This window comes from Suncus etruscus, chromosome 13 (assembly GCF_024139225.1).
Source record: "Suncus etruscus isolate mSunEtr1 chromosome 13, mSunEtr1.pri.cur, whole genome shotgun sequence".
NCBI lineage: Eukaryota > Metazoa > Chordata > Mammalia > Eulipotyphla > Soricidae > Suncus > Suncus etruscus.
In genome coordinates, this window is record NC_064860.1 from 90,185,909 (window position 1) to 90,198,052 (window position 12,144).

At 39.6% G+C, this 12,144-nt stretch overlaps 1 non-coding gene across 1 annotated transcript; it reads left to right on the forward strand.

Moving 5' to 3' along the window:
• The first annotated feature begins 8,331 nt into the window (after window positions 1-8,331).
• Window positions 8,332-8,543, forward strand: LOC126026535 (small nucleolar RNA U3). The gene has a single exon (XR_007501769.1). It is a non-coding gene; the product is annotated as a small nucleolar RNA U3 (small nucleolar RNA).
• The last annotated feature ends 3,601 nt before the right edge of the window (window positions 8,544-12,144 follow it).

The following is a 12,144-nucleotide window of genomic DNA, read 5'->3' on the forward strand; positions in this document are numbered from 1 at the left end:
TACTAGTTCTATTCAAGTGGTAGTTTAAAGTAGTGGTTTAAAAATGAGTTAATGTTGGAATGAATGAACAAACTAATTGTCCTCTTCTGTGTTATCTCAGTTTTTAGTACCTGAAAATAGGAATCTTGCACCAATAATTCCTCAAGATGGACTATATTGCTGTATAGTTTTATTGTTGTTTTTGTTTGTTTAATTTATTTGGGAGCCATTTCGAGCTCTGCAGTGCTTAGACCTTCCTTACTCCTGGCTCTATGCTTAGGGATCACTTCTGGGAAGTTCAAGGAACCATCTGGGGCAGGGTTCAAATTTGGGTTGGTCATATACAAAGTAAGTTCCCTACCTGCTGCACTATCACTTTAGCCCCTGGTGTTATAAATGACAAGTATAAATGGTGTGTAAATGGCAAGTCAAGAGTCAGTGTTGAGGCCAGAGCCTTGGCGCAAGTGGTAGAGCATTTGCCTTGCATGTGCTAACCTAGGACGGACTGTGGTTCGATCCCCCGGTGTCCCATATGGTTCTCCAAACCAGGAGCAATTTCTGAAGACATAGCCAGGTGTAACCCCTGAGCATCACCAGGTGTGGCCCTAAAAACAAAACAAAACTAAAACAAAAAGAACAAACAAAAAAAGAGTTGGTGTGATGATAGTGACGATGTGTGTTTGGTTCTGTGGTCAGGTGTCACTCAGTCCCTGTGGGACTTTAAAGGGTGTTCAAGTGCAAAGCAAGCCTGGGGGCATCATATGGGGTGCTGGGGATCAAACTTGGATTGGCCATTTGCAAAGCAATGCTCTACCTGTAATACAAACTATCACTCTAGTCCCATCATAAGGATACAATTTCAATCTAAAAATTAGAATTTTACTAATACAAGGGCATATATTTCCTTTTAGTTTAATGCCATCTTGTTAATAGCTCATGCCATTCAGTCAAGTTATAACACTAATATATAAGAATATTTTAAACAAGGGCCCGGAGAGATAGCACAGCGGCGTTTGCCTTGCAAGCAGCAGATCCAGGACCAAAGGTGGTTGGTTCGAATCCCGGTGTCCCATATGGTCCCCCGTGCCTGCCAGGAGCTAGTTCTGAGCAGACAGCCAGGAGTCACCCCTGAGCACCGCCGGGTGTGGCCCAAAAACCAAAAAAAAAAAAAAAAGAAAAAAAAGAGAATATTTTAAAACAAGTCTCTTATTGATTTTCATTTATATCCAGTATCTGCTTTGGATTTAACAAATCTCTAAAATAATTTACTGGCTAATCATTATACTTAGATATACATATATTTATACAAATTTTTGCACAACACAACAAAATGTGTAGATTCACTGCCTACCATTGAAATATATCATGCCAGGTGAGCATTGAAACTTAGTGTCCAAGCACCCTAAATAAAGGGTGTGATGTTGGGGCTGGAGTGGTAGAGCATTTGTCTTACAAGCAGCCAACCCAGGAGATAGTGGTTTGATTCTCGGCAACCCCTAAGTTCCCCTGAGCCTGCCAGAAGTGATTACTGAGCACCGCTACGTGTGGCCCCAAAACCAAAACAAATAATAAAAAAAAAGGGCGTAATTCTTGATCATCACCAGAACAACAAAGGAAGAAAAGAGCAAGAAAAGACTTTAATTTTTCTTATATAGCATTTAAAGTTAAGCAATAGTCCCAATATTTCGGTTAGTGTTAGAGAGTTCTTTTCTTTCCTTTCCTTTCCTTTCCTTTTCTTTTCTTTTCTTTTCTTTTCTTTTTTTCTTTTCTTTTCTTTTCTTTTCTTTTCTTTTCTTTTCTTTTCTTTTCTCTTCTCTTCTCTTCTCTTCTCTTCTCTTCTCTTCTCTTCTCTTCTCTTCTCTTTTCTTTTCTTTTCTTTTCTTTTCTTTTCTTTTCTTTTCTTTTCTTTTCTTTTCTTTCCTTTCCTTTTCTTTTTTCCGGTTCTTGGGCCACACCTAGTGTCGCTCAGGGGTTACTCCTGGCTATTTGCTCAAAAATTGCTCCTGGCTTGGGGGACCATCTGGGAAGCTAGTGATTGAACTAAAGTCCTTCCTGATCAGTCACATGTAGAGAGTTCTTTTCTATAAAAAGTTCTAGAAATAACCACATTGCGAACTATCCTAACAATGAGAATATATGAGGGAAGTGGAAAGCCTGTCTAGAGTATAGGTAGGGGCGGGGAGGAGAGGAGGGAGATTTGGGTCATTGGTGATGGGAATGTTGCACTGTGATGGGGGGGTGTCATCTGATATGACTGAACCCCAGCCACAATCATGTTTGTAACCAAGGTGTTTAAATAAAAAATATTAAAAAAAAGTTCTAGAATTAGATATGAGAAGAATAAGAGAATTAGAAATTTTCCACTTACTTAGTTGTCCTTTTTGAAGTTCCAAGTGTGATGATAAATTCAGGTAACAATCAATCACCAAAGGAATCTGTAGGTGTGAGATCAATGAGGAACTTGACAATGGAGTTTTCAACATTTACTTACTACATGAATCTGTTGAATCAATCTTAATATGAGCAATTAGAGTGATATGCGAAGTAATGCAACATGAGCAAGACCACATAGTAAGTACACGTCAAATATGGTAAACCTGAATCTAATTAAAATTCTGAGGGGCCAGAGCAATGAGGCAGGGTGTAAGGTGTCTGCCTTGGACTGTGGTTCGATCCCCCAGTGTCCCATATGGTCCCCCAAGCCAGGAGCAATTTCTGAGAGCATAGCCAGGAGCAACCCCTGAGTGTCACTGGGTGTGGCCCAAAAATCAAAAACAAAAACAAAAGACTGAGGTAACTTCCATTTATAAAAAGATATGAGCTAAAAGAGACAAATTAAGTGGCAGTCAGGGAGAAAACACACATCCTAAATATAAACTATTCTATAGTTTATATTCTATAATATATATAAATATAACACACATCCTAAATATAAACTATTCTATAATTTATATTGCCACTGACATGGCAATAAGTGTGTATGCAAGTGGTGGTGGTGGGGATCGGAATATCCTACCCAAGATTTAGAGATAACAATCAGGATTTACTCTTAGCATAGTTTTGGGCACCAGCTTGAGATGCTAGGGATTAAACTCAAGTGGGGAACATGCAAGGAAACATCCGATCTGTTATACTATCACTCCAACTCTGAAAATGCTAATTTTTAATAGAATTTCAACTCTGGAAAATTAATGTGCTCTATATGACAAGCCCACAGACAATACCATACTCAAGTGATGAAAAATTGAGAGCTTTTTCCTTCAGGTCTAAAACAAGTAAGGGTGTCGGATTCTTCTCTAACTTTTGACATGGTTTTGGAACTTCTAGTCAGCAATTAGACAAAGAAAACAAAAGGAATACATATTAAAAAAGAAACTACTGGGGCAGCCCGATAGCTCAACGGTAGGGCATTTGCCTTGCACGTGGCTGAGCCAGGAGAAACTTCGGTTCTATCCCCGGCATCCCATATGGTCCCCCAAGCCAGGAGAGATTTCTGAGCACAGAGACAGGAGTAACCCCTGAGCATCACCGGGTGTGGCCCCAAAACAAAACAAAACAAAACAACAACAAAAATAAAATAAATTACTGCTGATGCCATGATAATATACATAGAAAGTTCCTAACACTCAATAAAATGTACTAAATAATAATGAATTTCTTTCCTTTCTTTTCTGATTTAGTAGGGTAATCTCCCCTTTGTTATGCATAATTATCCATCATTTATTCCATTTTGAATTAAGGTGGTTTTTTTTTGTGATAATAAATAGGGATCGGGGCCGGGAAGGTGGCGCTGGAGATAAGGTGTCTGCCTTGTAAGCGCTACCAAGGAACGGACCGCGGTTCGATCCCCCGGCGTCCCATATGGTCCCCCCAAGCCAGGGGCGATTTCTGAGCACATAGCCAGGAGTAACCCCTGAGCGTCAAACGGGTGTGGCCCAAAAACCAAAAAAAAAATAAAAAAATAAAAAAATAAATAGGGATCAAGTTTTTTTCTTCCTCCATTTATTTATTTTATTTGTGGCAGTCCAGTTTTCCCAACATCATTTGCTAAAAAGGCTTTTCTTTTATTTCCTTTTTTTTTGTTTTGTTTTTGGGCCACACCTGGTAATGCTCAGGGGTTACTTTTGGCTATGCGCTCAGAAGTCGCCCCTGGCTTGGGGGACCATATGGGATGCCGGGGGATCGAACTGCAGTCTATCCTAGGCTAGCGCTGGCAAGGCAGACACCTTATTTCTAGTGCCACCACGTCGGCCCCTAAAAGGCTTTTCTTTCTCCAATATATAGCTTTGGTGTCTTTGTGGAAAATTAGATATCTATATATGTGTACATTTATATCTGTGATTATTTTATTCAAGTGGTTTATTTTATATCAAGTGTGCCTGATAATTTTCCTATACCATGCTGTGTTCATTACTATTATAATGTGATTTGAATTAAGAAACATCATCACTATTTTCTTTTTCTCTCAGAATTATTTTTGTTATTTCAGGGCCAGAGTGATAGCACAGCAGTAGAGCATTTTTCTTTCATGTGGCCAGGATGGATCCGGGTTCAATCCCAGGCATCCCATATGTTCCCCCAAGCCTGCCAGGGGAGATTTCCGAGTGCAGAGCCAGGAGTAACTCCTGAGAACCATGGCTGCAAAACTGTGCCCCCCAAAATAAAAATTACTTTTGTTATTTGTGTCTTTTGCAACTACTTAAAAAATAAAAATACCATTTACAATTGTCTAATGCCTTTTTCTCTTTTTCCTCCCTTTCTCCCTCCCTTTCTCCCTCCCTCCCTCCCTCCCTCCCTCCCTCCCTCCCTCCCTTCCTTCCTTCCTTCCTTCCTTCCTTCCTTCCTTCCTTCCTTCCTTCCTTCCTTCCTTCCTTCCTTCCTTCCTTCCTTCCTTCCTTCCTTCCTTTCCCCTGGCAGGCTTGGGGGACTATATGGGATGCTGGGGATCAAATTTCCGGTAGGTTGCATGCAAAACAAACTTTCTATCCATTGTACTATTGCTCTGGTTCCTCCCCTTTTCTCTTGCATTCTTTCAGATTTACTGCTTTATAAACACAGATACAATACCTGGAATTACTAAAAATGACACCAGATTTGCCCAGAATTTATTTAAACACTTGGGGGACTTTCCAGTTTGACATAAAACATTAGTTTCTAGGATCAGGGAAGCAGGATCTTAAACAAGAGCTTACATTTTGGTACATCCAGAACATTCATTTGAGAACTATTTCACTTGAATTAAGCCTTTAAGTATGAGTTCAATATAAAAGTTCAGTTCTTGTCTTGGCTTCTGAAACTAGTGTTTGATATATATGACCTTTCAAACCTGTATCTGACTATTGTCCTTACTCTTGATCCAGGATTTAAAATATGATGCTTTGAGAATGAAATTTGCTTTAATGTAGGCTACCAATGACTCAAAGTTGCTTATTTCAAATCAAAGACTTTTTGGTGAACTATTTATATTGAAGAATATACTTGAATAATAAAAAATTAAGAACAGGAAGCCAAGACCTATTAACTGGATGGGTCAATTATCTGAGCTGTATGAGTAAAGCAGAGGTAGACCTGTCTTCCATGCAAGAAAATGTGTTATGTAAGAAAGTGACGAGTTTCAGAATCAAAACTATGCAACCAGTTCTTAAAGGCCTTGTGGTAAAGTAAGATCTCATTATATGATCATAGAACTGTCCAGTTATTCTGAATTCCCAGTCTCTTATGACTCATACTTTTCCAAAGAGGTAGGGCTCAAAAGGCATAGTGTTTGGATCAAAACTTAAACTTGTCCATCACTTTTGCAGTGAAATCTTTTCACCAGCTGTTGCTGCTTATCAGCAGTCATTCTCCTGGCTGGAGGTGCCTTCACAGGATCTGGTACAGCCCTGCAGGGAGCTGTCATTTCTTATGGTAGATATGGCCTATCATAATATACCTGCTGCTGTAATTGCTCATGCAGAACTCATGTGGCCCCTTAGGCTCTGACTATGTTTTCAAGGACAGAGAACAAATATCACTAACATTTATATGAAAGTACAACATGAACAGTAAAAAAAATATGAAGAAAAATGAAATTTGGAGGCACTCATGGCTTGAGTAAACCATTCATGGTGGTGGGACAGAGAGGTACTTATTGTAAAGACTTAGATTTCTCTCCATATTTAAATAGCTAGACTATAGGCTGGATCGTACATTTGAAAGCCTTTGAGAATCTGTTTTTATGATGCACTAGAATTGTCTACAGAACTTAGGGGAAAAAAGAGAGTTCTTGGTTTAGAGAAGAGTGGGACTGAGGAGATAGCACCCAGGATACTTTTATCTATGTCTACTTACAGAATGCCTTCGGCATTGTGCTGGTTTTATTTTCTTTCTTGCAAGTCAGTGCTTTAAGCATTTGCAGCATTGCACTGAGGCTCTATTTCTAGGTGCCATTACTAGAAGTGACTAGAGACCAGGAACTAGTCAGGATCCTTGAGAGTGTTGCTGCCAGGAGCTAGAGGCTGCTATTGCTAGAAATAGAGGCTTCTGGGAACTGATACCTGCTGAGATGAGCCCAGATTACATAGGGAGGGGAAAGGGGGGGTCCTCAAAACCTGAAGGAGAGAGTGGAGAGGGCTATATGTGATGCTATTGCCTACTAAGGTAAGCTATGAGCTGCTTTTTTTGGAGAATCTAGGTGGTGGAGTGGCTACTAATCTTGATCACAAAGACAGCAGTGAGCCCTAAGAGAGAGCACCTGGCAATGAGAGTGCTCAGATATTTTGCAGCAATAAGAAAAAAAACAGAGTCCTAAGTTAGAGCACATTGACATGAGCCCATAGGTTGGATAAAATGAGGCTGCAGAAAGGTGCAAAATTCCAGTAAAGAATACCATATTCCCCATTACTGGTGTCCACTTTTGTACTGCATTGACTCCAGGCAAAAACTAGCTGCTCTAAAAGTGGACATGGGCAATGTTGCTCGCATAGAGCATTGCAGATTTTACTCATCTGACTCAGCCTTTATGGAAAATGGTATGAAGAAATTAAAATCGAGGGCTTCAGAGATAGTACCATGGGTAGGGTGCTTGCCTTGCATGAGGCCAATCCAGGTTTGATCTTTGGCATCCCAGATGGTCTCCTGAGCCTACCAGCCTACCTGAGTGCAGAATAGAGTAATCCCCGAGCACTGCTGAGTGTGTTCCCTTAAAAAAATTAAAATCATATTTATCATATAATTTGTTATTTCTACTCTTTATTTTTTATGCCAAGAGCATACTTAAAAACCTTATATGAAGGCTGGAGAGTTAGTGCAGAGCTTAAAACACTTTCCTGGAATGTAGTTGACAATATTTATCCTGGGCAATGTTCATTGGACACTGAATAAGTTCTTGGAAACGCTGTTAACTTTCATTTCTTTTTTCTTTCCTTTTTTTTTTGTGTGTGGGGCACACCCAGTGGCACTCAGGGGTTACTACCACCTCTATGCTCAGCAGTCACTCCTGGCAGGCTTGAGGGATCATATGAGATGCCAGGAATCGAACCTGGGTTTGTCCCAGGTCAGCTGCTTACAAGGCAAATGCTTACTGTGCTATCTCTCCAGCCTTTCACCATCATTTTGTGTGTGTGTGTGTGTGTGTGTGTGTGTGTGTGTGTGTGTTTTACCTCACCACCATTTCTAAGGACAGGACCAGGCATAGCTTGTAAGCCATGTTAAATGCCCAAATCCTCACTTATAAAATATATATGCACATTATCAAGGGTCTCAAACTCAATTTACCTGGGGGCCGCAGGAGGCAAAGTCGGGGTGATCCTTGAGTGCAAAGTCCGTAGTAAGCCTTGAACATTGGGGTGTGTGACCCAAACAACTAAAACAAAACAAAACAAAAAAGATTCCTTTAGGGCAGGGCCACAAAATGTATGAAGGGCCGCATATGGCCCAAGGGCCGCGAGTTTGAGACCTCTGCATTACATGATACAGTGCTGTTTATAGTAGATATAATCTCAAAACAACTCAAGTGTACAATAAGAGATAAGTGGATAAAGACATATTATTTAGGCATAAGAAGAATGAAATATTATTTGGGTAAAAGAAAAATGAAGCCTTATTTTTTTGATACAACACGAATGGAACAGAAGGTATCATTTTAAGTTAAATAAATCAAAATGAGAAGAGTGAATATAAGATAATCTCATTCATAAGTATTTACACAAATAAACAAAGTAAGGGAGGTGTAGAGAGTTAGTAGAGGGTCAAAGTGTCTTGTTTTATCAGACTTAAGTCCAATCATTGGCAATGTGGGATGGTTCTCTGAGTACCATTAGAGAACCGCCAGGACTAGAGCACCACCCAGAGTGACGAAAGAAAGGAGAAATAAAGACTATACTTTCAGGGGTCATTTCCATAGTATGTTACTAGAGAAGTTTCTCTGACCGTGTAGAGCACCTGAAGCCACAAGGAGGAGCCAGTGTCCTCTCCTGAGCGTGAAGCCGGCTTTTGGTGTTGCTTCTGCGACTGCCTCTTGCCATTGATGATTGTTCTCCCTTTCCTCTGGAGAGGGTAGAGGGAGAGGATGCAGTCTGAGTGGATGAAGAGGAAAAAAAAAGAAAGGAGAAATAAATAAATAGAGGAAGGAAAGAAGGAAGAAAGGAAGGAAGGAAAGAAGAAAGGAAGGAAGGAAGGAAGGAAAAAAGAAGAAAGGAAGGAAAGAAGAAAGAAGAAAGGAAGGAAGGAAAGAAAGAAGAAAGAAAGGAAAGGAAATAAAGAAAGAAGAGAGAAAGAGAAAGAAAAAGAGAGAGAAAGCAAAAGAAAAAAGAAAGAAGGAAAGAAAGAAGGAAGGAGGGAAGTTGGAAAGGAGGGAAGGAAGGAAGCAAAAAAGGAAAGAAGAAAGGAAGGAAGGAGGGAGGGATGGGGAAAGAAGAAAGGAAGGAAAGAAGGAAGGAGGGAGGGAAGGAGAGAAGGAAGGAAGAGAAAAAAAGAAGAAAGGAAGGAGGAAGTAAAAAAGAAAGAAAGGAAGGAAGAAGAAAGAAAGAAAGAAAAAAAGAAGAGAGAGGAAAAAAATTTTAAGGAAGAAAACAATGAATCTAATGAAAACAAACCCTTATACTGACAATACAACTGAGCTTACCAAACTGGAGGCAAGAAGACAAGGATTCTTAGGACATTGGGGGAGGGATGTTGTTATAATAGCAGTGGGTGTAGTATTGTAATATTTTACACATAAAGCATTTCTATTTAAGCTAGTGCAAAAAGTTTCAAAAATGACTTTCATATTAGACTCAAAACTATAGAATATATAGGTGACATGACTCAGGCTGCAGCATCAGTGGTATACTTGTAGACTCAACTTTATTGTTATTGTGTTTGTTTGTTTTTGGACCACACCCGGTGATACTCAGGGGTAACTCCTGGCTATGCACTCAGAAATCGTTCCTGGCTTGGGGGACCATATGGGATGCCGGGGGATCAAACTGTGCGGTTTGTCCTGGATCAATAACGTGCAAGGCAAATGCCCTACCACTGCGCCACAGATTCGGCCCCTCAATTGTATTATTGTTCAGGGATAAAAACAGGCCTAGTTGGGGGGAAAAAAGCTGCAGTGTAAGAAGTACAGTGTGTTCTGAAAACTTCACAACAAAAAGCAAACAATTCAATCAAGAAAGAGCAACAGACCGGAAAAGACATTTTTTCCAAAGACACACACACACGTATGGGAAAATTCTAAACATCATGTGCTATTAGATAAAGGCAATCAAAACCACAAAGAATAATCACTATAAGAATGGCCTTTATGGGCCCGGAGAGATAGCACAGCAGCGTTTGCCTTGCAAGCAGCCGATCCAAGACCAAAGGTGGTTGGTTCGAATCCCGGTGTCCCATATGGTCCCTTGTGCCTGCCAGGAGCTATTTCTGAGCAGACAGCCAGGAGTAACCCCTGAGCATCGCCAGGTGTGGCCCCCCCCCAAAAAAAAGAATGGCCTTTATTTATTTATTTATTTTGATTTTTGGGTCACACCTCGCGGCGCTCAGAGATTACTCCTGACTCTGTGCTCAGAAATCGCTCCTGGAAGGCTCAGGGGATCATATGGGATGCCAGGGATCGAACCCAGGTTGGTCCTGGGTCAGCCACATACAAGGCAACTGCCCTACTGCTGTGCTATTATCCCATCCTGTGAGGGTATTTTTTTTTTGGATAGTATTGGATCTTTGGTGATGACTGCAGTAGATTTTATTAGAAAATGGGTTTAAGATATAACCCTAAAGCTTTATAATGTTGTAAACTAATAGCGATTACATGTAAACATTATTTGAAAGAATAATGAGAGGGATCAGAGAAATAGTACAGCGGTAGGGTGTTTGCCTTGCAAGCAACCGACCCAGGACAAACTGTGGTTTGAATCCAAGCACCCCATATGGTCCCCCATGCCTGCTAGGAGTGTTCTCTGAGCGCATAGCCAGGAATAACCCCTGAGCGCAACTGGGAGTGATCCAAAAATCAAGTAAATAAATAAACAAATAAATAAAATATATAGTAATTAATGACCTAGGTACTTGCTAATACTAATGATTTATTTTTTCCACATATCCATCAAAGACTTACTCTTTTTTTTTTTTTTAAAGACTTATTCTTATATCAGGTTGATTTTTTTTTTTTTTTTTTGGGTTTTTGGGTCACCCCCGGCAGGCAATACTCCTGGCTCTACACTCAGAAATCACTCTTGGCAGGCTCAGGGGACCATATGGGATGCTGGGATTCAAACCACCATCCTTCTGCTTGCAAGGCAAATGCCTTACCTCCATGCTATCTCTCAGGCCCCATCAGGCTGATATTAACATTGCAATGTATAAGGGAATGGCTACCATTTAAAGAAATTTGTGCTTGAGACACACAGATATAACATGAAATAATATGACACATGGGATATATTTAAAATTGGATTTTAGCCTTAGTGAAATTATCTAAAAAATGGTGCTGGAGAGAGATAAGGCATTTGACTTATGAATGTCTGAACTAGGTTTGATTCCTGGCTTTGGCAGCACATATAAACTTCTGAATAAAAAAAGATAAACCCAAAAGACAGCCATGTGTGTGCCAAAAATACAATGACTCTTTCCTCGAAAAATTTAAAGAAAGTGAAAAAGAGAGAAGCAAAGGAAGATGGGAAAAAAATGTTGTTTTAATTAGTTGAGAGGCCATACCCTGACCAAACCCAGTCTTACATTTATAAGCTACATGATCTACTACTTAAGCAGCACATCTGTCTTTACAATATTTTTGCAAAGGAAGTAAAGATAGAAGAATGAAAGCAACAACATCTTGATAAATATAACGTCTGTTTATTGGTTATATGTGATTGCAGTATAATGTTCTCTTTGCTTAAACTTATAGGCAATGCAGTTAAAATAAAAGCTGTTAGTGCCAATCCTAATTCATAACAGTTCAAAAAAAATCTAAAGAAAATTTCATCTCTCCTTATTTAAGTTTTGAGGCCACATTCAGTGGTGCTTGGTGTCTGCAATGTAGCACAAAGAAAACTGTTATTTTCACAAAGTAAACTTTTAATGTTTAGATCTTTATTTAGAATATTGCTTGTATTGCTATTTACCATGTGATCTTGGGCAAGGTATTGACCAGATTTAAATATTTTTTGTTTGTTTTTGTTTTTGGGTCACACCCAGCATGCTCATGGTTACTCCTGGCTCTAAGCTCACAAATCACCTCTGGCAGGCTCGGGGGACTATATGGGATGCCGGGATTCGAACCATCGTCCTTCTGTATGCATGACAAATGCTCTACCTCCATGCTATCACTCTGGCCCCCAGATTCAAATTTTTATGGTAAGTGACAGTAAGAATAATATCCACTTTAGGGACATCATTGGAATTTAAAGATAATGAATGCAAATCCATTTTAGTAAGATCTGATACATTAATAACCATTCGATAACCGTGCAATTTAATTATCATTATGTTGTAAATATAACAAATTCCTCATCTTTCTTGTTAATTAAAATTCATTATTTTTATTTTATTTTGAGTATTTTTTAAAAAAAAACAAACAAGTAGCTAATAGGTGCTGGTGTGATAGTTCCACATTAAAGGTCTTGAGTGTATGTTTTATATGCCGCTGTAGTCCCTACACATAGCCAGAAGTGACATGAGCATTGAGGCAGATGTATAGAGAAACAT